Genomic DNA, 26,789 nt, shown 5'->3' with positions numbered 1-26,789 from the left:
ACTCACGGTCTCGGGGCTCCCGTGCTGTTGTGTGACACATGAGCCAGGCCCCCAATCAGCGGTGGCGTCACCGTCCCCCACCTTCGGACAAATCAAACATGAAGAGGAAGTCAGAGATCAGCTGCAGCCCCGACTTTCTCTTCATGTTCAATTTGACAGAAGGCAAGGACAGTGACAACAGTGCTGATTGGGCGCCGGGCTCACGTGTCACAACAACCACACGGGACCCCCGGGACAGCGAGTGCCGACACCGCTGGAACAGCGCCTGCACGGGAGAGGAGTATAGGCTTTTTTTGTTGGAGTTAAACATTTAGATCAAGAAGGGGTGGTCCTAGTAGTGGACAAGCCCTTTAAGTCTTATGGTATCATCTCTGTATTGCTGGACTTTTTCAAGAGTCTGTGGATCCAAACAAATGTTCATGCAAGTTGATAGTCCTCAACACACTAGTGGTGAGATCATTTTTGATACATGGTTATTAAAAAATTTGGTTTGTTGCAATGGTCACATAGATTGGTCAAAGTGGATACAAATTAAAATTGAATATCCATTTGATGTTAGTGATAAAATCTGTGTACCACCCTGTGGAATATGTTGGCACTATTTAAGCAACCAAAATATTAATAAATAAAAGAACATAATTCTATTTTAGCAAGTGGATCAGACTAGCACTATACTTTCTAGTAGTAATAATAATGACACTCAATCTAAAGAAGCTAAAAAGGTACTTTCATAAATTGTTAGGAATTTCCATGTATTTTTAGGAATTATACTGCCGTATAATGAGATCCACTACTAGACTAGAACTCACGCACATGTATCCTGAATAACTGCTACCTAGAATTACTTGGTTGGTTCAAGTAAAAGTAAGGTCTACTAACACAGTGTTAGCAATGAAACAATTGGTGGTAAATAGGATTAGATCTCCCGCATCCGGCAGGGGTTAGCAGCATATGTGCTTGTTCTTATTGAGGCCACAGTGCTGTTTCTGATTTGGAGAAGATGGTCACCTATCCTGTTTAGTTGTCTGTTTTACTACAGCTTTAGATTGAATTTCCCCCAGAGAACAGAAATTAGACGTTCAACATGTCTGCCCACAGAAAAGGATATCACATATTTCACCGCTGGAAGGAAATGTAATGATCAGACATCATTTACGAAAGTTTAGAAAACAAATTGTTTCCCAAACAACTACTCATTTTACTTTATCCAACCCAGACACAAAATTCTCATGCCACATTGTATACTAATCATACCATGGTAGCCATGTTTATAGGCCCAGCTATACATATAGACAGGAGATCATGCAGCTGTTCTCTTGCTCAAGTCAAAAAAAGATTTAAAAAAAATGGAATGTTTTTACATAAATTTTGCGTTTTATCAAATATCTACAAAAAATTAATGATTATATAACTATAGTGTTAAGAACAGCAGGCCTCATAGATTGGCAGTAGCAATTTTATTTTCTTTTTTTATTTACTTTTTACCTGGTTATTTTCTTATTTTATTTTCATTTATTTAATACAATGTGCCCACCATAAAGTCATAAAAGATCTTTGAAATTAAATTTTTATCTTCACCCTGCTGGCTGTATAGCTGAGCTGTCTGGGTCTCCTATGACCCAGAAGTTACTGCTCCCTCCCGAGACAAAGTGATCACATGACTGTTAGATTAGGAGGAGGAAGCAATGTCAGTGCTTCCAATTACTGCTTACATGGCGCTTGGTTAACAATGTGTATACAGCGGTAGAGAAGGCACAGGTAATAAAACGTCTGTGTCTTCTCTATAGGAATTGCACTTGTTTGTGACAGCCGAATTTCCACTGCCGCAGCTACACGGTTGCATGTATCTGTGCTACTATGCAGCAGCATTTTAGAATATCACTGCAAAATAGTAGCCGGACCATTTTAAGGTTTATGGATGGTCCAAAAGCAGTTAAAATTGTAACAAACATTTAAAAATATTTAAAAAATATTATATTAGATATATAGACACGTGTAAATCACCCCATTTCTCCCCCCCAAAGTAAATCGTAAAATGTAAAAAATAACAAAAATTAACCATATTTGGTATTGCCATTGTACATGATTGCCCAAACTATTAAAAGAAATGTAACCATTAAAATCTAAAAAAAACAAACAAGGTTGGTATCACTGTAATTGTACTGACCTAAGGAATCATATTGCTAGGATATTTTTACAGCGCAAAGAATGCCATAAAAATAAAACCCAAAAAACACTGGTGGAATGTCATTTTTTTTCTCCATTTCACCACATTTTGATTGTTTTTTCTTGTTTTCCAGTACATTATATGGTAAAATGAATGAAGTCATTCTAAACTACAAACTTGGCTTGCTAAAATAAAGCTCTCGATATGGCTATTTTGACTGAAATGTAAAAAGTTATAGCTCTTGGAAAAAGGTGAGGAAAAACGTAAATGCAGAAATGAAAAATCACCCAGTCCATAGGGGACTAAAGAGATGAAATCTCCAGATCTACAGCCACTTCTTTTCACATCATTCACAATATAGCAGGAATCTTATATAAACACAGACCAGACACAGCCATGTGGGGCAACATCTGCATGGAGTTTGTATGTCCTCCCAGTGTTTGCGTGGGTTTCCTCCAGTTTCCTCCTGCATTCCAAAAACAAACTGTTAGGTCAATTGGTTTCTTATGAAATTGACCCTGGTGATAGGGATAGGGAAATTGGATTGTGAGCCCCAATGGAACTGGGACTGCGTGAATACAATTTGCATACAGCGCAGCAGAATATGTTGGCGCTATAGAAATACCTATTACTCCTGATTTTTATCCCAAAAGCTGTCATCAGTGCCGAGTCTCTGGCCTGTCTGCTATATACTTTAGTTCCTCTGTACTTGGACAACCCAGCCTTTGAGTTTTATGTTTCTTGTATATATTTCAGCTCTGTAAGCAGAGTCTAATCTCAGTCTCATCTCACAACAGAGCCTGTTCTTAGAGGAACTTATTTAAATGTACATCATAATAACCAATTATATGTCTCTTTTTCCTCCTGAGTCTCCATGAATGGTTTATGTCAGAGCTGATTTTCCTACATTCCCATAAAGATGCCCAAACACACAAGTTAATAGCACCGTCTTTCTTTTAATCAGGGTGTAGGGATTTAATTGTTGAGATGGTATGTTTGCATCCAGCAAATATTTCCTTGTGTAACCACTTCAGTGCTGCTCACAGCAGGGAGAACTGAAGCCATACACTGGAGGAACCTTTATGCAGTCATGTCAGTTTTGTTTCCCTTTAAGAATGGAAAATGCAATGAAATATCAGCGGAGTTTGCATTTTGTAACCCAGACGTGTTTTTCCTTCATTTATTTATTTTTTTCTTACTTTATTTCTAATCCTTTTTTATCTTACAACATAACCCGGCGGGCAATTGTTGCTGGAAACAACTGAGGGATCCATAGTTATCTATATCAAGCAATGCTGTACAAGGCTTTCCATGGACATGCTAATATATTACCCATTTTATAGTGAGTAGTAATAGTAGCGGTACAGCAGCAGCAGCAGTAGCAGCAGTAGGAGTTGTACTAGTAGCAGCAGCAGTGGGAGTAGTAGTAGCAGAAATAGGAGTAGGAGTAATTAGAGATGAGCGAACTTAAAAGTTTAGGGGTTTGTACTGGAAAGTTAGTGTCCAGTGCTTAACGCCAAACAAGGACTTCTCCCAGAAGTCCCTTGTAATGTTCGGAGTCCCGGAGGAAGTCTGTGAGAAAGAGAGATATTTTGTTTCCCAGATCCAAAGTTTGGGTCTCCATTGTTTTCAATGAGGTTCGGGTTCTGGTCCAAGTTCGGTACTCTGGTACTCGAACCGAACTTTGGACTAAAGTTCGGGTTGGGTACCAGAACCAGAACTTCAACGAGTCCACTCATTCCTAGTGGTAGTAGCAGCAGTAATGGGAGTAGAACTAGTAGTAGTACTTGTAGTAGTAGTAGTAGTAGTAGTAATAGCAGTGAAAGAACACTTTCATCTATAATAAAATTACCAGTAAATATTAGTCACTGAGTTGTCATCTTCCATCACTATGTGCAAAATTAAACTCAGCTGTGGCCTACTTCCTTTCTTAGAAAGTCGAGTGACAACTAATATGGCCACCATTGCAGTTTCTCTAAGGCTGTGTGCCCACAATTAGATTTTGTTGAGTTTTTGATGTTGCCCATTGTGCTTTTTTTTAACTCAGCGTAAACTGACCTGCGGTGCGGGTTTCATATCCGCATCATCTCAATTTCTCTTGCAAATACGCGGTACGCTAAGTTTTATGTTCAGATTTTTCCCATAGACTTGCATTAGAGTCTAAAAAACACACAGGTAAAAAACACACATGCGTTTTTAGTGCGTTTCCGCGACTATATCAATTATGATTTGTCAAAGCCAAATACCAGGAAGTGTCAAAAAACAAAGCAGCTTTATATAAAACATGACATACCAACAAGAGACAAAAAAAGCAGAACCAAAAACATGATAAAAAAGCATGTAAAAAAACAACAACCCAAAAACGCAAGTAGCCCAATTTAGCTAATAGAATTTCTGCAACATCAAAAACTCAGCAAAAGCTCATCGTGGGAACATAGCCTACGATTTTTCACTCAGATTTTTTAAACTAATTAATATTAAGCAATAATGATTCCTTTGCTCCACATTGCTGGACGATTTGCCATATAAAGGGATCTTCTTACTAGATTCATGGTTCCCAATCGACGGGCAGTGTAAAAGACTCCCTTGTTAAAAACAGGATTGATTTTCTCTAAAATAGTAACATAGTAACATAAGTTGAATAAAGACCTAGGTCCATCAAGTTCAACCTTTCTCCCCCAATTGTACTCCCTACACTAACATACTAACTTACTGGGACTAGACCTCACAAATGTATTATTACCATTTTTATTAATGCTGCACTCGCACTACTAAAAATAAACCCGTTTATAATTTTTTTAAATTCGTTTTATATTTTGCATTACTCTTGTGATTCTAATAATGGTATTACTAAAATCCCTATGCCTGAATCTGTTGATCCAGAAGAAGGCAAAAACCCCAGGACACATTCAGCCAATTTGCGTCACGGGGGAAAATTCCTTCTTGACCCCAAGAAAAGGCGATCAGTCCTAGAAGCCTGGATTAAACCTAATTATTATACTAGTTATGTAATTACTATTACCATACTAAATGTACTACTATAGGTGTAACATTTTATCTAATTTAACTGTAGCCCACAATGTTATGTGTATCGAGGAAATCATCCAGCCCTTTTTTGAACGCTGTTATAGTATCTGCCATTACTACCTCTTATGGTCGGGCATTCCACAGCCTGACTGCTCTGACTGTAAAGAACCCTTTCCTGTTTAGGTGACGGAATCACTTTTCTTCCACACGTAATGAGTGCCACTGGTTCTTAGTATGGACTTTGGAAGGAATAAGTCATGTGCTAGACCTTTGTACTGACCACACATATATTTATACATGTAAATGAGATCCCCTCTGAAGTGTCATTTTTCTAAGCTAAACAAGCTCAACTTTTTCAATCTCTCATCATATGAGCGGCCTGCCATCCCTTATAATAATTAGTTGCCGCCTTTAAACTGCCTCTGCAGAATTTCGAAAAAAACACATTTTAAAAACTGAGCCAAGCAAAAGGGGAACAGTTTGGGCAGAGGGAAAAAAAAGTCCACTGGGCAGCTTCTTCTGGCTTCTCCCTGCCTCCCCTAGTTTGATTGACAGGTGTCACCTTATGTGTGCCTAAGGAGAGAGATGGTAGTCAAGTCAGGCAGGGAGAAGTGACAGAGAGCTTCCCAATTGATACTTTCTTCCAGGCTTGGACTAGCCCATAGGAGAATCCTCCGGTGGGCCCCTGTGTAAGACAGGGTCACCACCCTCTTATATGAGCAGTACTTGGCACAATATACTTGAATCACTATGTACAGACAAAGGCAGCATCGTATTCATTTAACAATCTACCCAGTTCATTGTTATATAAATTTGTGATTGAGGATAATGTCACACTAGCATGTAGCTGAAAAGTGGGGCCCTGGAGTTGGTTACCGGAGGGCCCTGGGCACCAGTCCGACACTACTTTCTTCTATCTGTGCTTGGCTCATTTTTTAAAGTATGTTTTCTCTAAAAAAAATTGCAGGGTTCCAAAGTAGAACAATGGATCCTGTCTCTATCTCAGGCTGCTTGTGGTTTGGGCAGCATGGATTTCCTGATACTTCACTTTATAGGGAAGCTGTCATCAGAAAATGACCTATTTTTTAAATCAAGTTTAAGCATTTTTTAATAAATTTTGGCTTTTTTTTTTCATTTCATGATTTTTATTAAAAACAAAATTAGTAATGTTGCAATTTTCACAGTGGCCACCGGAGCAATTTTAGACTCATACTTCCTGTAATTTCAGAAAGAGTTTTCACAAGGCTCCTTATCATTAAGAGGCAGGATTACAATGGCAGGTAACAACACCTCTATATACAGCTGATAACACAAGATCATCAAATCATCATAATAGGAGATGTCACAACTGAACCTGCTCCATCTCCCTTTACAAAGATAGGGTCCGGATCTGACTATTGTGGCTAATGTAAATGTGTTGTTTCCAGAGTCAAAAAAAAAACCATTGCTCAATGTGAAAATTGCAAGATTTCAATTTTTTTTATTTTAAATACAGATTGATATAGAAAATAAAGCCATAAATAAAAAAATAATACATGATTTAAATAAAACATGATTCAATTAATGGGTCATTTACTGATATCAATACAAGGTGTATTCCATGCACCACTTCGTATCCCGTTCAGATTTGATACAGCCCCTCCACTAGGTTGTAAAAATTGCACATACTCCAAGAATCCAAGGCCCCTGGTATTTTCCTTCCACAAAAATATGTTTATTGGCATCAGTGTACACACAAGAAAGTTAACAACGTTTCGGCAACGCAGGGCCTTTGTCAAGTGAACGAAAAAAAGTGAAAAGTCAAATAACAGAAGACAGGAACTTAACCTAAGGGCGCAGTCAGAGAGCCATAAAACACGGACGACAATCGCATAGCAATGCTCGGACTGGCCGGCAGCTCTCCTGACCGGAGTGTGACATCAGCATAGATAATACATGCTGTCATGTTCTGGTCAGGAGAGCCGCCGGCCAGTCTGAGCTTTGCGATGCGATCGTTGTTCATGTTATATGGCCATTTGGCTGCGTCCTTGTCTGGAAAACTTAGTGCCAATCATTTCATGGCTCTAATGGAAGCTATATTGGTTGCCTCCATCATTACCAAAAGCAGATGTAAACTAAGAAACTCAATGATTATCAAAGTTTTATTTGAAGGAGATACATTCTTCCATTTAAAATGCAGGAGAAACCAAATATTACTACTCCAGTGGTAACCTAATAACTTCAATTTGTTAAAACATATGCAATAGCTGATAACAATTCATGATACTTTGTCAAAAGAAATTTAAGCTGAATTTTACACCTGCCTGCACACAGACAACATCAGTCTAGTGCGTCAACTGCAGATGTAGCAGAGCAGAGTTTGTCAGTTGGAACCAAGAGTTATCATGATATCTCCAATGTAGCCAACTGTCTGTCAATTCCTGTACAGTCAGTAACTATAGACGATATTTCTCCAAAGTCTATGAAAAAAATTATTGTGTCAATGATAAGTTTGAAGTCGGAGACGCTTATAGAGGTCATCATGATCATCATTGTACAGTTCCCAATATGCATTTTACAAATTATCCTAAAAAAATTGATTGTTATGGATTTTTTGTGGATAGAAAATCACACTGGTGATCCTGGATCTATGTAATGGCACTCCAGGTACTAACTAGTAGTTATTGCATTACTTAAGACAGGGAGCTATCATGATACGCAAAAAAAAAGTTAAATAACAAACTTATCTTTGCAACATATATAATATGAATGTGAAAAAGGTACTAAACATTGAAAAAAAAGTATTTTTTCTACTACAGTGACTTTTGTCCTCCCATACTCTGGTCCAGCTGTCAGTACAATGCCACTTATCAAAGCTTATCAAACACCTTACATATCACCCATCAGCTTCACCTATGTGAATGAATACAGTTGTGATGGGACTCGTTGTAACTGCCATTGGTAGGCCACATTCACAAGTTCAGTATTTGGTCAGTATATATACAGGTACATCTCATTAAATTAGAATATCATCAAAAAGTTAATTTATTTCAGTTCTTCAATACAAAAAGTGAAACTCATATATTATATAGAGTCATTACAGAGTGATCTATTTCAAGTGTTTATTTCTGTTAATGTTGATGATTATGGCTTACAGCCAATGAAAACATAAAAGTCATTATCTCAGTAAATTAGAATAATTAACAAAAGACACCTGCAAAAGCTTCCTAAGCGTTTAAAAAGGTCCCTTAGTCTGTTTCAGTAGGCTCCACAATCATGGGGAAGACTGCTGATTTGACAGATGTCCAGAAGGCCGTCATTGACACACTCTACAAGGTCCCAGAGTTCCAATTTTCATTTGGAAATCAAAGTCCCAGAGTCTGGAGGAAGAGTGGAGAGGCCACAATCCAAGCTGCTTGAGGTCTAGTGTGAAGTTTCCACAATCAGTGATGGTTTGGGGAGCCATGTCATCTGCTGGTGTAGGGTCCACTGTGTTTTATCAAGACCAAAGTCAGCGAAGCCGTCTACCAGGAAATTTTAGAGCACGTCATGCTTCCCTCTGCCGACAAGCTTTTTGGAGATGGAAACTTCATTCTCCAGCAAGACTTGGCCCCTGTCCACACTGCCAAAAGTACCAATACCTGGTATAAAAACAACAGTATTGTGGCACCCTGCTATTACAGGTACCACAGGACCCAAAAGGGCGCATGGACGGACTTCTCCACAAGAGGCCCTCATTACATAACAGACACCTCCACCCTTCCACCTCATACCACCAGAGGGAGCCTGTTAGGGATATATATACTGGAGGGTGGAGTTAGGCAGTCAGAGAGTGTGTGCTGGCACGAGAGTTCAGTGAAGAAGCAGCATGTGAGCTGCTGTGCTGAGGCAAGCCAGGGCCTAAAGCACGTGCTGAAGCCCTAGGGGCCTAGAGCGGGGCCGGAGGCAAGGAGAAGAGTGAGAGGAGTTATGGGGGCAGAGGAGCATCTTAGGCTCACCCCAGAACACAAGCCGGACACCGGGTCCGCGCCTACAGGATCCTCTACGCCCAGTAGGGATAACCGGTATACCAGGAGGATTCTAAACCCCTGGTCAACCTGAAGCTACAATCATCTAAAGAACTAGGCCCCAGCGTCCAGGGTTAGTGGTAGCCAGAAAAAAGTTCTTACCACCAAGCATACAGGTTAGGAGAGTGAAACAGCATAGAAGCTAGGCCTAGTTCCAGGCTGGCCAGAAGCTTTAGTGAGAGGAAGAAACATATCAGGAGGCCTTATACCCGCTCACTGGGGAGAGTCCAGAAGTGCACCCTTCCTATCAAGTACCTTGGACCGTACCTGCCATCTACACCAGTAAAGGTACTGAAGCGAACCCCCTGTGTGCGTGTCTGTTATTCTCCCCTGGCCCGGCTGGGCCACCTCTCACCTGCATCCCTTCCATCAACCCTGCCCCGGGAGCCCGCTCCACCTGTGGGGAGCAGAAACATCCCAGCTGCCATCCCATCACCCCCGGAGGTCTGCAGCAGCGCCGGTACTCATTACCGGGAACCACAGGTGGCGTCACGAGACAAAACTGTTAACAAATCCCCTTTTTAAACAGTGACCCCAGGGTATGGGCCCAGGAGCCGACTGCCGTGACAACCCATAGAAGGTCAAGGCCCGGGTACCGAGTTTCCCCCATATCCCCCTGGGCGAGTCATCTCTTCCTGGCGTCACGAACAGGTTTTCGTGACCGTTGCCACCGGGTACTGTGTGCCGTATTTCAACTGTGTTTGTACTGTAGTGAATATCGCCGCCATTACCGCGTCGCCACGCGGGAAGAAGAGGGGCGTAACCGCGGGAACCAGAGAGGCGTGACCGTTGGTAGCGCGCAAAGCTCAAGCCCCGCCTTGCGCTCTGACGCAGCACCAGGAAGCGTCAGGTCCTGGAAGGAGACCGTGATCTGCGGAGCTGCGGCCTACCTGATAAAAGTAAAGAAGGTAGGCTACAGTTTACTAGGGGGGCGCCACCATGGCCGACGACCAGCAAAACGCCGGAGCACCGGTTAATGCTCCCGATGCTTAACTCGCGCCCGGCGCTACTCAGGCTGCAGCGGCAGCCCCACCAGCAGGGGTCGTGGCTCCAGTGATACCCATGGCCCTGCCGTATGTCCACAGGGTGGTGGAGAGCAAACCCTCGCCACCTAGAGCTGATGACCTGGCTGGGCCAGCCTATTGTGGACAGGTGCTTCCCCGGAAGGAGCACCACTATTAAACTGTTCTTTGAAAGTATTGTAAATAGTTACCCGTAGGGTACAAAAAGTTATATTTGTGTGTGTACTGAAAAATACATGTGTGCATTTAGTTACCCGTGAGGGTATAGAGACTGTAGGTTATGGACGGTGAATAACTGAAAAACTGTCCATTGTAAATAGTTGCACTTATTAAAGTGCCCCCTATTGGTTTTGTATTAAGAGACCACTGAACAAAAACCTGTTTGGCGTGGCCGAAGACGTAGTCCAACACCTGGATCACTTATGCCCTGTAGCCAGGCCCGGGGCCTACGTTGAGGGTTTTCAGACGGGTCCCTCATGCTATTCATGTTGCACCTTCACCAGTGAGATGGACACCTGGTTATGGGACTCACTGTAACTTTGATATGTGTTATTGTTATTGTAATTGTTGTTGTTACTTGTTTTACAAAAATGCTTCAGTCCAGGAGTACTGAGTTGTACTAGGGGGGAATGTGGCACCCTGCTATTACAGGTACCACAGGACCCAAAAGGGTGCATGGACGGACTTCTCCACAAGAGGCCCTCATTACATAACAGACACCTCCACCCTTCCACCTCATACCACCAGAGGGAGCCTGTTAGGGATATATATACTGGAGGGTGGAGTTAGGCAGTCAGAGAGTGTGTGCTGGCACAAGAGTTTAGTGAAGAAGCAGCATGTAAGCTGCTGTCCTGAGGGCCAGCCAGGGCCTAACGCACGTGCTGAAGCCCTGGGGGCCTAGAGCGGGGCCGGAGGCAAGTAGAAGAGTGAGAGGAGTTATGAGGCAGAGGAGCATCTTAGGCTCACCCCAGAACACAAGCCGGACACCGGGTCCGCGCCTACAGGATCCTCTACGCCCAGTAGGGACAACCGGTATACCAGGAGGATTCTAAACCCCTGGTCAACCTGAAGCTACAATCATCTAAAGAACTAGGAACCACGAAGGCCCCAGCATCCAGGGATAGTGGTAGCCAGTTCTTACCACCAAGCATACAGGTTAGGAGAGTGAAACAGCATAGAAGCTAGGCCTAGTTCCAGGCTGGCCAGAAGCTTTAGTGAGAGGAAGAAACGGATCAGGAGGCCTTATACTCGCTCACGGGGGAGAGTCCAGAAGTGCACTCTTCCTATCAAGTACCCTGGACCGTACCTGCCGTCTACACCAGTAAAGGTACTGAAGCGAACCCCCTGTGTGCGTGTTTGTTATTCTCCCCTGGCCCAGCTGGGCCACCTCTCACCTGCATCCCTTCCATCAACCCTGCCCCAGGAGCCCACTCCGCCTGTGGGGAGCAGAAACATCCCAGCTGCCATCCCATCACCCCCTGAGGTCTGCAGCAGCGCCGGTACTCATTACTGGGAACCACAAGTGGCGTCACGAGACAAAACTGTTAACAAATCCCCTTTTTAAAGAGTGACCCCAGGGTACGGGCCCGGGAGCCGACTGCCGTAACATCCCATAGAAGGTCAAGGCCCGGGTACCGAGTTTCCCCCATATCCCCCTGGGCGAGTCAGTATCACTGTGCTTGATTGGCCAGCAAACTCGCCTGACCTTAACCCCGTAGAGAATCTATGGGGTATAGTCAAGAGGAAGATGAGAGACACCAGACCCAACAATGCAGGCAAGCCGAAGGCGGCTATCAAAGCAACCTGGGCTTCCTTAAGGCTGTGTGCCCACGATGCAGATTTAATGCGTTTCCGCGGTGGCATTTCCGCCGCGGAAACGCATTAAAAACGCTTGTTAAGTTGTCTGCCATGTTTCCCAATGATAATCCGCATGTGCTGTGCACACGCTGCGGAAATTTCCGCTGCGGATTATCATTGCGGAAAAATCCGCTGCACAACCATTATTTTTGTGGAATTGCGGCGTAAATCGCCACCATTGACTTGCGTTGAACCGCATAACATCCAAATGTATACATGTATGCATGCGGATGTTATGCGGTTCAATGTGCGGATGGTACCCGGGTCTGGAGAAAAGGAGACTCTCATCCGACCCGGGTACCATTGGTAAAAAAAAGTATTAAAATGTTAAAAATAAAAAAATACATTATACTTACCTTTCCGGCGGCCCCCGGTCTCCTCTCCGGTGGCGTGCTGTGTCCTCGGCGTCCAGCGGTGGTGTAAAAGGACCTGCGGTGACATCATTTAGTCATGTGACAGGTCATGGGACCGCCTATGTCAGCGATCACTGATCGCCTCCATGCCACGCCGCATTGATGCAGCAATTGAAGCAAAAGGAGCGCCGACCAAGTATTGAGTGCATTTACTGAACATACATTTCAGTAGGCCAACATTTCGGATTTTAAAGACATTGTTCAAGCTGTTGTTGTAAAATATTCTAATTTACGGAGATAATGACTTTTATGTTTTCATTGGCTGTAAGCCATAATAATCAATATTAACAGAAATAAACACTTAAAATAGATCACTCTGTTTGTAATGACTCGATATAATATATGAGCTTCACTTTTTGTATTGAAAGCTGAAATAAATTAACTTTTTGATGATATTCTAATTTTGTGAGATGCACCTATATATATATATATATATATATATATATATATATATATATATATATATATATACTCTAAGCCAAAACCAGGAGTGGTGGGTGATAAATTCAGAAGTGGTGACGTGTTTCCATTATACTTTTCCTCTGATTGTTCCACTCCTGGTTTTGGCTTACAAATGCTTGTAAAATATGTGAACGTTGCCTTAGGAAATATCATAATGACTTGAAATTATTTTCAACGAGGAGGCGAAAAAAAGGCAAAAAGACCCGTGAATTTATTAGCATTTTTTATATAACATTGTGCAATGATGATCAAATTATCAAAGTGCCACCCGATAAATAACTCCCACGATATAATACTGGTTTCCTTACTATTCACTGTCTATTCGATTAAAGATACACGGTCAGTTACTGAAGTCATTTCATTTAGCATGGTGTATGTGTTATATTGCATTACATGCAGATGTCACCTTGCCATAGACTAAAACAATTTCATTCCACTTTTGACATGCTTCTAGGCTCCTATTAGTGCAGGCAGAGGTCCACCAATAACTGCTCATTAGCACTAATTCAGAATGACATCAATACTCCTAAGACATCATTAGAACTATCCTTCTAATTACCACAGTTTACTTAGTAAATCAGTGACTAGAAGGTAATTTAGGCAAGTTTTACCCATGTGTTTCTTCCCTCTAACCATGCACCATGCCATAATAATAGTCATACAGTAAACAGCACTAATTATTATTAAGCACTCTACTGATTATAAACAATTACCATCTGTCTATAAGCAGCGATGTACAATGGAGAGTCGGAGCGTTCCTATAGAATCTGGGCACGTCTTTATCATTGGAAGCGTAGATTTCCAAAGATTGGTTGCAGAAATTTCTGTGAATGAAATTTAAGTTTCATTCATCTGATTAAAGTTTTCCTGCGAGCTCTATTCAGATAAATGGACCAGCTGCAGAAATTTCTGCTAAAAAATCTAGCGCTTTATTATTTACCCTAAAACTACTTTCTCTTTCACTTGTTCCATTCTCAAATTAACACAAGAGACATCTACCAATTTCCATACATAGGAACATATGGTGCAACTATTATTTTTTCCAGTAGGACACTTGTTGATTAAAGGGCATTAATGAAAATGTGAAATTAAGGATTAAGGGAGTGAGATCTATATGGAAAATTGAGGCAAATATCTTTCATATGTTTTGGTGTACATGTATTTTCTTGTCTGAAATCTACGATTGTAATGTTATTAGCAAGACCAATTTAGAAACACATCTGTTGGAGTCAACTGTTTTATTAAAGCATAGATATAAATTATCTTTTGAGATGTGTATATATACATTTATATATATACATATATATATATATATATATATATATATATGTAACTAGAATCTTTATATTTGATACATGTATATTTCCAAAGGCAATTATGTATTTTACTGACACTTTGTGCTGCCTTTTTACTACTGTATCAGCTGATACGAAATACATTTGTAAAACAGCAATGACTTTAATTTGCAAAATAAATGCTGCGTAAAAACACAATCCAAATGATACATAAGAACAGAAATTTGTAGTAGGGTGATTAACAAATAATAGAGATGATCATTTGTTCAACTACCTTCAAAAAGGATCAGATAAACTTTGCAATTAATTTTTTTTTTTGTGAATTTGGATATTTCGTGAGAACGTTCTCATTTTATACTTTTCCCAGATCCATATTTTATTTTAATTAAGTGTTTTTTTTATGTTTTATGTTATGATTTTGCTAAAGAAATTATATAAAATATGATCATTCATTACACCAGCGTATTATACAGATCATTAGCTGTATTTTTAAATGTTTACGGAACCATAAAAACGGTATCAATGCATCATTTTTTTAATTTAGACGCACAGAAAAATGTAACTGAAGTCAAATTTTAAATTTAAAAATTTAAAATGTAAGGTTTAATTATTTTTTTTTACTGAAAGTAAACAAAAGAGCTTAATAAATCTAGTTACTAAATACTAAAAACTAATTAATAAATAATTTACTAAATAGTAATAACTAATTAATAACAAATTTACTAAATACTAATAATTTGCTAATAACTTCATCACTCAATATTAAATTGGAAGGGTCAACTCTTGAGCTTTGGTCGAGTGTTTGAAGTATAATTAATCTGACTCCAGTTATATAGACACCAGTGATCAGCCAAAAAAAAATCCACAAAGGGGCTTAGTGGTCAAATAGGATTTTCCAAGTCAGATACATTGAAACCGATCCCCCTTTGATCTCATTAGATACCAATAACAATGGCAGATAAAATACAAGAGGCAAAGCCACTGACTCTTTGAGAAGTGACAAAAGTATCAACAAACAACTACTTAATCAATATTTGCCCATAGAGACTGCTGGAAAACATCCTTTTCACATTATAATGTCTGCTTGTAAAACAGCTGTAAAGCAGCCCCTAAGATGAGGTATTAAAACAACTTAATTACCTTTTACTGTCCTCTTTGCTGTATATGCACTCAGGATTAACCATATGCCTGCTGCATGTTACCAAGACCTGTGGCCTATGTAATGAGCGCTGGCTGGCAAAGGGGCAGCTTTATACTAGCATCACCCATTTCATGTTTCATGGGCAGTACCTTGTGATTCATTCTGACATCACTGTGTGTAAATGTCTCACCGTGACCGCATCCAACCGCCGAAAATCATTGACGCCATACGTTAAATGAATTGAGCTTATCATATTGGCCAGATCATGGTAATCAACAGCATAGAATTAACTGGTTGCCCTGAGGTCAATAATACTACTTCAATCATCTACCTCTAACCACAATTGGGTACGATCCATACATGTATTGATCCCAACGTTATGCAATGGGGCTGATCCCCAACTTTTCCATGCCGAATATTGCATATGGCGTGCGGATATAACATACTATATATTCTCTCCTGACTTGTTTTCTGCTTCTTGCAAAAACTGAATGAAATACACCATTTACTTATTTTATTTATTTATTTTACTCCCATATAGAACCATTAATTCCACAGCGCTTTACAGACATTATCGGCACTGTCCCCATTGGGGCTTACAATCTAAATTGCACTGGATGCAGAATTTGATGAGGATTTTGAAGCGCAGATCTAATCTTTTGATCTCGTTCAGCTGTCAGTGATTTTGGGGGAACGCAAGAAAACGGTCTGATTTTTGTCAACGTTTTTAATCCGATTTCCGTCAGTGTTTCAGTTTTTACCTGCTTCATCAGTGATTTTCTCGCATAAAAAAATAAATAAATTGCAAAGTTTTTCCTACCCATTAGGGTACACTTTCATGACCATATTTATTATTGAGCCAGGCTGTTCAAGATGACCTAGTGTCCACATGGAAAAATGGCAGCATACACTAGTTTCTTTCAGACGAGACTCATAAAAAAAGTTGGATACCCTATGGAACATCCATATTGCATCTGATTTTTATGGATACTTTGCCATTATTAACATTGGAAACTGTATTTGATCATGTACATTTTAAAATGTTGATGTAAAAATACGGCTATCACATGGACATAAAATACGGAAAGACAAATCGCACAAGGATGACAATACGGATGAAAATCGTAATTTTTGGGGGGGATGAAAATTTGATGATTTTTTTATATGGTTGTTTGAACTTAGCCTTACATTCTTAAAACTGGACAACACATGGATGACAATTTGTGCTGTAAGTGATTTTTCATGGACCCATAGACTTCTATGAGTAATTTTGATCTATCACACCAAAAGGTGCGTTTGAAACCTCTTGATGGAATTCTTTTAATCTAATACATTTTGCAATCACTGAAGCTGGAACATCTCTTTCTTCAATTTTGATCTATGACTCCAAACAAAAACAGACATGTCTGCGTATTTTTTTTTAAGGATGTACAGTCCACAAAAAAAAAAAAAATAGACATATGAATAGCCCCTGTAGACTATGATAGGTACGTTATATGTGTGAAAAGCAAAGACAGAACATACATGTGAATGAGATATACTAAGAATCAGATCACAAGCTAATTCATCACAAAATTGTTATAAGTAAATCCAGCCTTAGCTATATAAGAGAAAATAATTTGCTATTCTTAATAATAAATTAAACAAATCGTAAAAAAAAATATTATTGATATTCATAATACTAAGTGTTTCTTTGCTCAAATCAATTACATCAAAGTCCCCGCAGGGATATGATCGTACAGAAAAAACCACTGAATGAAGAAAGTTTAAGTACTCCCCAGAGATATAGCGTGTGCCACAGGTTGACAACTAAAGATGCCCATACACATTAGATGAATGTGGTGTGTACCTGATGATTGTGGCATATTGTGCATGGAGGTGTCCCAGAGAAATAAAAATCAGGCATGTTGGTTTCTTACCATTGCCCATGCCCAATCTCTTACCGCACATGTTACTACTAGGGAGTCAGACATCGGCTTATGTTAAAACTGTTAATAAATATATAACATTTTATAGCGAAAATGCTGACAATACACATTTATAAGCAATACTATCAATAACAAATGAGATATATTGATACTTATATAGACATTAATGCAGCACTGGGAATGTTACTTTGTGGTACATTCAGTTTAGTCTGACATGAAGCTTATAGCCAGTAGGATCACAATGAATGGCTGTGACATTGGAAAGCCGCGACCATTCTGCGCCTATCTAGAATGGGATCTGCTGCATTTTTATGCATTGTATATCTAGTAAGAATACATTACATCCCATGCTAGATAAATCCACTCAACATGATACAACAGCAATTATTAAATTATTAATCAGTTATATGTACAATGAGCAATGTAACATTATTAAGGGATTAACGAGACCTAACTCAGCTATAAGGCTCTTAAATGCAAGTTTAGCAAGTAGCCTATGCTTGCTGGGGGTGGTAGTACTACAGTAATAGAATCATGTATAGAAATCAGCATAATATATGCGTACACGAATATACAGGAAATCAACAAATAGATGCTGAAATTATCCCCGGTCTGTGCTGCAGTACAGAAATAAACATTAGCACAAGTTTATAGAGGGAAAATAAGTCATTTCTAGTGAAGGTGGAAAATGTAGTTTTATTTATTTATTTTACTCACTTATATAGCGCCATTAATTCCACAGCACTTTACAGACATCATGGGCACTGTCCCCACTAGGGCTCACAATCTAGATTCCCTATCAGTATGTCTTTGGAGTGCGGGAGGAAACCGGAGAACCAGGAGGAAACCCACACAAACACAGGATACAAACTCCTTGCAGATGTTGTCCTTGGTGGGATTTGAACCCTTATTCCAAGATCTATTGATTAAAATCAACTTTTGTTCGGAGGAAAATCCCTTTAAGTTCTCCGTCTCCTCCACACCGGTGCTCTGATTCTCTTATATGAGAGAATCAGATCACACTAAGGTCATTACTATAAACGGCCTGATTCTCTCACATGAGAGAATTGATGGCCATGTGACCCCATCAGTGTAGGTCTAATCCACTATATAGTGCAGCTGGGAAGAGCTACTCTCACTGGTGGGAGTACTAGTGTCTGTCCTTATGCATCATGCCACTATAGCACATATAATATGAGCTGGAGGGATATTAACATGCCAGTACACAGAGTGTTGTATATTGTGTGCAAGCCTCATAGGTCTGTAATGGAGGCCAGGGAAAGCATTGAATGCGGTGTGGGGGATGGACAGTATCAGGATGGCCATCTTGCCTCCACACTAACAAGTCCCTTATTGTCAGGTTGCATGTAAATATTTAAGCTCTGCACTGGCCGTCGTGTGTCATATACAACACTGCTCTGTTGTCTACATCCAGTCCCCAGGACCAGCCTCTCCCTGGAGAGTAGGAGCAGATCTGTGCCAGTGTCTGCCAGCTCCTGATGTCTCACCATCATGCGGATCACATACATGTAATAAACACAGATAATTAGTTGTATAGTTTGCCCATCATGTTATAGGAGTTGTCCACTACCGTATAACTCCAGCCTAGTTCCCACAGGACCCCATGTGAAATGAAAACAGTGGGTACTCTCCTCCCGGAGCAGCGCAGTTCCAGAGATTTTGGCGACATTCTTCCTTGCAGGTCACATGATATTATTGTATTCCAGGACCACTGCAGCCAATCAGTGGCCGCTGATCGACTGTAGTTCATCGATATTACAACATAACGGACGTCCGCTCCTATGGAATGGAAGAGGCTGCAGCCAACCAGCGTGACCCACCGGGAATAACAGCTCCAATATCCCTGGTACGGCACCGCTATAAGGGTGCTTTCACATTGCGCTCAGGCACCCGTTTGGTGGCCCCGACGGGGCTTACGTCTGAACCCCCCGCAAAACGGGACTTGGAAGTATGCACCAATGGGGTTATAGACGGTAATGGTGCAAAACGCTCTGACATGCATCATTTTCGGGCATATATGCCTCCTGGAGACAAACACCCAGATGAATCTACTACGTCTGATCTGAGTGTCCACCTCCTAAAGGCGTATACTCATGAAAATGATGCACGACAGAACACACGTTCGCTTTGCCAGCACCATTAGTCTATAGCCTCATCAGCGCATACGTCCGAATCCAGTTTTGCTGGGGATTCGGACACAAGCCCCGATGGGGCCAAGGATTGGGTGCCTGAACACAATGTGAAAGCACCTTAAGAGGCGAGTATCCATTGTTTTTATTTTACATGAGGCCTTGAAGTGATTATGCTGAGGTTATCCAGTAGTGGGCAACACCTATAAACCAGATAAAGTACAACCCAAACTAACCCTGGCTGATCCAAGAGAAGGACTCCTACCCACAACTCCATTTCATAAACGTGTTTTATCTCTGATTTTCACAGATAGGACACAAACTCGCAATAGTCTCTGGGAATCAGGAAGATTATAGATTAGTCAATACTTTTTTCTTAAATTATGGGCCATTAGGAACACTGAGGACAAGGCTCCACCAGGTAACGCATTATAGTGGATGGGCACTTATCCATTATTTACCAAACTGAGAGATTAAAAACAGGCCAATCTGTCCGTTACTAAACCGGATAGCACTGGGATGCCATCGATGTGTTATCTAAATGCCATTATTTATTGTGTAATGCGTAGGAGAACTTTGAAATTCTTGTTTTTCTTGTTTCTTTTTCTTTTGCATATGGGAAATCAGATGCCACATTGATGGTAAAAACTGACACATAGAGGCCAAAAATGGATGAAAATCGGATCCAGATCAGGAAAACATCAGACTGAGGTTTTATGGTTTTATAAGGCTTAGTCCAATCTGTATTAACAGTGGAAAGGTCCTCCTAATCTCTAGCAATAATCAGCCCAAATTACAATTCAGCCAAGTATCTTTACCCATGTAAGCAAGTTTTGTAATGCATTATCTCATGAAAACATCCAACCCTTAAGAGCGGATCAGATGAGTTTATTCAAATGTCTACTTTTCAATCATAAAAAAACAGACACATTTTAATTCATATTGTTATTTGCATGCCATCCTTATGTCTGTTTTTCGTACTCATGTGGCATCTGGTATTTATATGATCAATTCAATAAAAAAAAGGCCAAATGTAGGTTCCACTGTTAACAATTGTAATGGATCCATGAAAAATACATGACATACTGATGGTAACTCGAGTATGATCTGTTGCGCACTGATTGATTTATAATGGATGAGTCTGATCCGAAATACGGATCAAAGCATTGCATGCCGTGATTTTTTACACGAGGACCAGGCTTGGACTAGCCAAGAGAAAAACAGGTAAATTCCCCTGTGCAGGAGTTGGGCAGCACTTGTCTCAGTACACTTAATGAAGTATGTACAGACAAAGAGAGCATCCCATCATTTATTTTACTAATTATCCAATTTATTATATACAAGCAGAGGCAAATTTTCCTCCTGATCCACCACTCTATTCAACAGTATCCGAGTCCAGAAGACGCAGATACAGCTGAAATTGTGATGACAGGCTGGTGGTAGGGCCAGATACCGAGTGGCACTCAAGGGATTCTCCTGACTTACATGCCCCATATCGGCAGTATGACCCTGCATGTAGCTGAACAGGCGGCCCCCAACATCAATGTTACTGGTCAGCCCTTGGCACCCCATTCCGGAACTGACCAATTGGCCACATGTAAAAACATTTATATGAAAACACATTGACTTGCATTGGTCAGTGTGCCGTCCGTATACGACCCGTTTTGCAAACGGACATCACATGGATGTTTAATACACTTGTCTGAATGAGCCCTTACTCTACCAGTAATATTACTCTGACCGCAGTACTTCCCATTAGTGTCTGACTCTCAGGACAACACAATATGTTGTCCCCACTCAGCAGATCCAGTGCGTTTGAGGGAGAAAAATGGGTTAAATAAAAGAAATAAGGGGAGGCTGCAGAAATTTCACGAATGTTCGCCTGGGGCTACAGAGGGCGGGGATGGTGCGAGATGAAAGTGAGAGAGGAAGAAAGGAGTCAATTTAATCTGCCTACAGAGCTCTCACATAGGGAAGAGTTAGCAGAGTCTATTGGGGCTGAGCGCCTGACCAGGGACAAATGCATTGTGACGCCGCCTGGGGGCCAGATCCACTCTGCATGGGGGAACAGAGGGGCCCATTCAGCTGCCAGGACTGGAATACACTCAGCAGAGCTGTAAATGTCACACTGAGCAGCTACAGAAATATTTACAGGACCCAATGAAGACAAAGTGGATGATGGGGACACTGAGAAGCAAGAGTCAGGTTATCTCCCATTATAGGGAATCAGCGGCCAACCGTCAACTCCACACAAGGAGGCCTGTACTGTGATATAGCGGCCAACTACGCCCAACAGTGCCAGCAATCTCAGGGACCTCACAACATTATTATCTACAGGCAAACAATTATATATAATGCAAGTAAAAGAAGTCAAATTTAAAAGCACAAAAGTCTGCTGCTTGAGGCTCATATACCGCACCAATATGTATGTGTTTCAGCCTCACTGGGGATCATGAGAGAAAATACTAGATTTTTTTTTCAATAGAAAGGATGATGACTTCTGTACAATCAAAGAAAAATCAGGCATCATATAAAAATAATTCATTTACTGGTAAATGATAGAAATGTTTTCCTAACTGACGCCCAATGTGAGTTATATGCTGATTGGGGGGCACATTCTGTAAATGTCGTTCAGTACTGTTAATAAAACCTCTAAGGCCACGACCCCGCTATCAGTATTTCATCAGTATTCAGTCAGTATTTTTTCTCGGGAGTGGAAGCCAAAACCAGGAGTGGGTGATAAATGCAGGATTGGTGACTTGTTTCTATTCTACCTTTCCTCTGATTGTTCCTCACCTGGTTTTGGCTCCCACTCCTGAGAAAAAATAGTGACCGAATACTGACCAAATAATGATAGTGGGGCCGTGACCTCATAAGGACTTACGAAACACTACTTGGATGGATTTCTACTTAACTTTGCCAGAAGCAATCTGCAGGCTGTGTGAAATGGCCATCAGAAGTAAAACACAACAAAGACCTAGTGATGTATTGTTCACAATGCACAAATAATGCTTCTGGAAATCCCCGCTGTTCACCATATGAACAAGTCAAAAAGCCAATAAACATTTACATTCTGTAGGTAAGGAACCTATCTCAGCACAACCGGGTGTTCCTTACACCTAGTGTAAAATATCAATAGGAAGGAACAGATTGCTTCCAAACATCACGCTTCATTCACCTTGCAGACCCCTATTGATAAGTGGTCAAGGAAACATTAATATTTGCACTTTGTAGTGAACCTGTAAGATTCTTGTTTTGCAGAAATTGAACATTTGGCCAATCCATACTTCAGTGATTTTTACACATTCAGATGGTTGGTGTGCAGATTGGACAACTGCTGCCAGCAATGCATCAGGTGTACACATCCAAAAGAAATTCATGTCAATGTGACCTGACGGCATTTTCACCATCACGTCTACTAGTGCACTATGAAGGGTTAATGTGCAGTGCTGGTAAATAGGAACATTACGTCTCTCAGAGCTGGTGGCATTTCTTTCTGGCTTTGGAGATTTTTCTACTTCTTGAACTAAAATCAAAAGCAGAGACAAACAAAAGTTTCCTTTTTAACTCCACTAGTTTTTCCCTAATGATCTCCATTTGTTGTGAGCGCATAGACAGGCAACATGTGATATATGTAGATGTATTATCCATGCAGGCAGATTTATAGCTGTTCCATACTGATAGTGAAATTAATAGTGCATCTAGTCTACCAAATTATTGCCTGTCTACAAATAGATTTATCTACTTATCTAGTTATTCTACAAGTTTATTTCCGACCTATGAATTTGTCTATGTATCTATCCAGCCATCCATCCAACCATGTAGCACTCCTTATGAAGCAGTCATGCATGCGGCACACAAGGGTTAATGGTTCAGTAACTCTCTTTTCACTGGTCCTGTGCTCCCTATGACAGCCAGAGACATTTTGTAGGTAAAAGTGTCCTTTTTTCTTCCCCAGTAAAGAGTCCATAAAACTCTCAGTAGCAGTGGCTATTGAATTATTCATCCCTCATTGCAAGCCCATAATGTCTTTTCTGAGGCTTTTGTGAGGCAGCTTTCTCACTCTTTTCTCCTTGAATTATAAGAAAGGCAAGCCTTCCTTTGTCCATGCCAAGCTGCTTCTAGCTGAAGCTTTGTCTGAGCAGAGCTAAAGTGTGAGTTTCAATGGACTCTCCTCCCTTTGTCCCCCAAGTTCATCTCCAAGTGTAGATCGTGTATGGAGGGGCTCCTTTGTCATCCATGGAAAAGTTGTACAAATGTTTGACCAGCTCATTTGGTACTTTTTGTCCCCTCTAGTGCCAATATGCAGATAACGCTCACATTAATACAGCCAGGCTTAAACTGTCTCATTATACTAGGCTGCACTCACTGTCAAGAGCTACAGTCCTTACTGAGTCCACCTGTCCGAAGCTGTCTTTCCCTTCTACCTGTCCGAACTGAGTCTGCCTGGCATAAGCTGAGTCTACCTGCCCTAAGCTGTGTCTCCCATCTACCTGTCCGAACTGAGTCTGCCTGGCATAAGCTGAGTCTACCTATCCTAAGCTGTCTATCCCTTCTACCTGTCTGAACTGAGTCTGCCTGGCATAAGCTGAGTCTACCCGTCCTAAGCTGTCTCTCCCTTCTACCTGTCCAAACTGAGTCTGCCTGGCATAAGCTGAGTCTACCTATCCTAAGCTGTCTATCCCTTCTACCTGTCCAAACTGAGTCTGCCTGGCATAAGCTGAGTCTACCTATCCTAAGCTGTCTATCCCTTCTACCTGTCTGAACTGAGTCTGCCTGGCATAAGCTGAGTCTACCTGTCCTAAGCTGTCTATCCATTCTGCCTGTCCAAACTGAGTCTGCCTGGCATAAGCTGAGTCTACCTATCCTAAGCTGTCTCTCCCATCTACCTGTCCGAACTGAGGATGCCTGGCATAAGCTGAGTCTACCTATCCTAAGCTGTCTATTCCTTCTACCTGTCCGAACTGAGTCTGCCTGGCATAAGCTGAGTCTACCTGTCCTAAGCTGTCTATCCATTCTACCTGTCCAAACTGAGTCTGCCTGGCATAAGCTGAGTCTACCTGTCCTAAGCTGTCTATCCCTTCTACCTGTCTGAACTGAGTCTGCCTGGCATAAGCTGAGTCTACCCGTCCTAAGCTGTCTCTCCCTTCTACCTGTCCAAACTGAGTCTGCCTGGCATAAGCTGAGTCTACCTGTCCTTAACTAGGTCTGCAGCACAAAGTGGCATTACCTGTTCCAAACTGATCTACATACACACAGGCAGCGCGGTGGCTCAGTGGTCAGCCTTTTTGCTTTGCAGCGTTGGTGACCTGGGTTCAAATCTCACCAACAACAACATCTGCAAGGAGTTTTTATGTTCTCCCTGTGTTTGCATGGATTTCTTCCGGGTTCTCCGGTTTCCTCACACACTCCAAAGACATACTGATAGAGAATCTAGATTGTGAGCCCCAATGGGGACAGTGATGATAATATATGTAAAGCAATGCGGAATATGATAGTTCTGTATAAGCAAAGCATAATATAAAATAAATAAATGGTCTGTCATAATATTAGTGCTATTTTTTATTTTTCTAAAATGATGAACAACCTAACAGAAACCAAACGGTTTTATGGTCATTGGCATCTATCGGGCACTAATTAATTCCCTCCATGCGATTCATCTATTTCTCTATTTCTTGTATGAATTACGTTTTCTGCTTCTATAGCAGAACAGAAAAACTGAAGTCAACATTTTTAGCCTGAGGCCTCATTCAAACGTCCGTTTTTCGCGTACTTGTTCTATCTGAAGTTTTCACAGATAGAACACGCATCCATTACAGTCTATGGAGCTGTTCTCATGTCAGAGTTTTATTTTGGACCATGGGTCCGCCAAAAAAATCATGAGATACGACCGTTTTTGATCAGTGTCATGGATCAAAATTACCCATACAAGATTATGGATCACGGATAACACACGTATGGCATCAGTATAAAATCAGTGTGTCATCCATGATTAACATTGTAATGGACAGAAGTTTTGAAATTTATTTATTTATTTTTTCAAGAATATCGCTGATGAAACTACTGGTAAAAACTGACACACTGACCAAACACTGATGAAACTCAAATGAAAAACACTCATCACTCTTTCACCATTTCTTCCATACGTGAGAAATCACTGATGTCTAAATGAGGCCTTAGACCAGCTTTCAATATATCTGGGCCATCCATGTCACTTTTTTTGTGCCTGAAAAGGTGACGACTGATGTTGAAATGGCATCAGTTGTCACCCGGTTTTTACATTAATTTGTACTGCAAACTGGTAGGTCAGATAAAAAAAATGCCACTTGTAGCGTTTTCTGATCTGGTTCTTGAAGGGACCAGCTCAACAACTGTATGAATGTGAATGGTTCCATACCAAACTATGAGACCAGTTTCCCTCTGGCTTTTCACTACCAAGCCGAAGAGCCGAAGAGAAAAAAAAGTTGGATGGCCAGATATATGGAAACCCGGCCTCGGAAAAGAATAGGATCAGTTCTTGCATCAGTTTCCCTTTGGCATTTCTGCACTAATTGATGGTCTGATATATTGGAACCGTCCCTTAAGCTTTGATGATCTGCTCATATTAATTGGTAACTGCATAGATCCACAAATCTTTACATTTGTAGACTACCGACTTTATTTGTAAAAACAAATAAAGTCAGTGAACACAAATCAATAAAACCCCAAAAAGTCATTCAAATGTAAATATTATATATATATATAAATTATGTATCTGTATATATATTATTTATATGCATATATATATATTCTATATATCATATTTTAAAAAATATACCTATAACTTGTAATAATATTAGTATTTTATAACATAATATGTACTAAATTATATATTAATATTTATTTAATGTATTTCTAAAATTATATATATTATTTATTTAATTAAAAGTACATATATATTTCTAAAGTTATATATATTATTAATAAAAAAAGTATATATAATTTTTAATAATTAGTTAATAAAAGCAAATATTATAGTGGATCATATGTAACAGTTACATGAAATGCCCTCACAACACTGTTACATAGCATGTAGGAATTGTAGGATTCCTGTTTCCAATTTATTTTAGGACAAATGTTTCCTTTAGAATTGAATTATTATCAAAGCCTCTAAACAGCTGAAATAAGTTTGTGTATTGCGAAGGAAGTATATGATTTCAATATTTACTGTTGCAGGGCTCACAGGCACTGAAGGGGTTAAGGTGAGGGCACAATCTGGGCCAGTCGACCTTTTAATGAATG

At 40.5% G+C, this 26,789-nt stretch overlaps 1 protein-coding gene across 3 annotated transcripts in view; it reads right to left on the bottom strand.

The window, feature by feature from the left end:
- Positions 1–26,789, bottom strand: part of PAX3 (paired box 3) — an 87,617-nt gene that overhangs the window by 48,100 nt on the left and 12,728 nt on the right. The window lies entirely within an intron of this gene.

The sequence above is a fragment of the Phyllobates terribilis genome, unplaced genomic scaffold (genome assembly GCF_046119375.1).
Source record: "Phyllobates terribilis strain yellow unplaced genomic scaffold, ASM4611937v1 Scaffold_3__8_contigs__length_932513732, whole genome shotgun sequence".
Taxonomy (NCBI): Eukaryota; Metazoa; Chordata; class Amphibia; order Anura; family Dendrobatidae; genus Phyllobates; species Phyllobates terribilis.
This window is presented reverse-complemented; position numbering and strand designations above follow the sequence as displayed.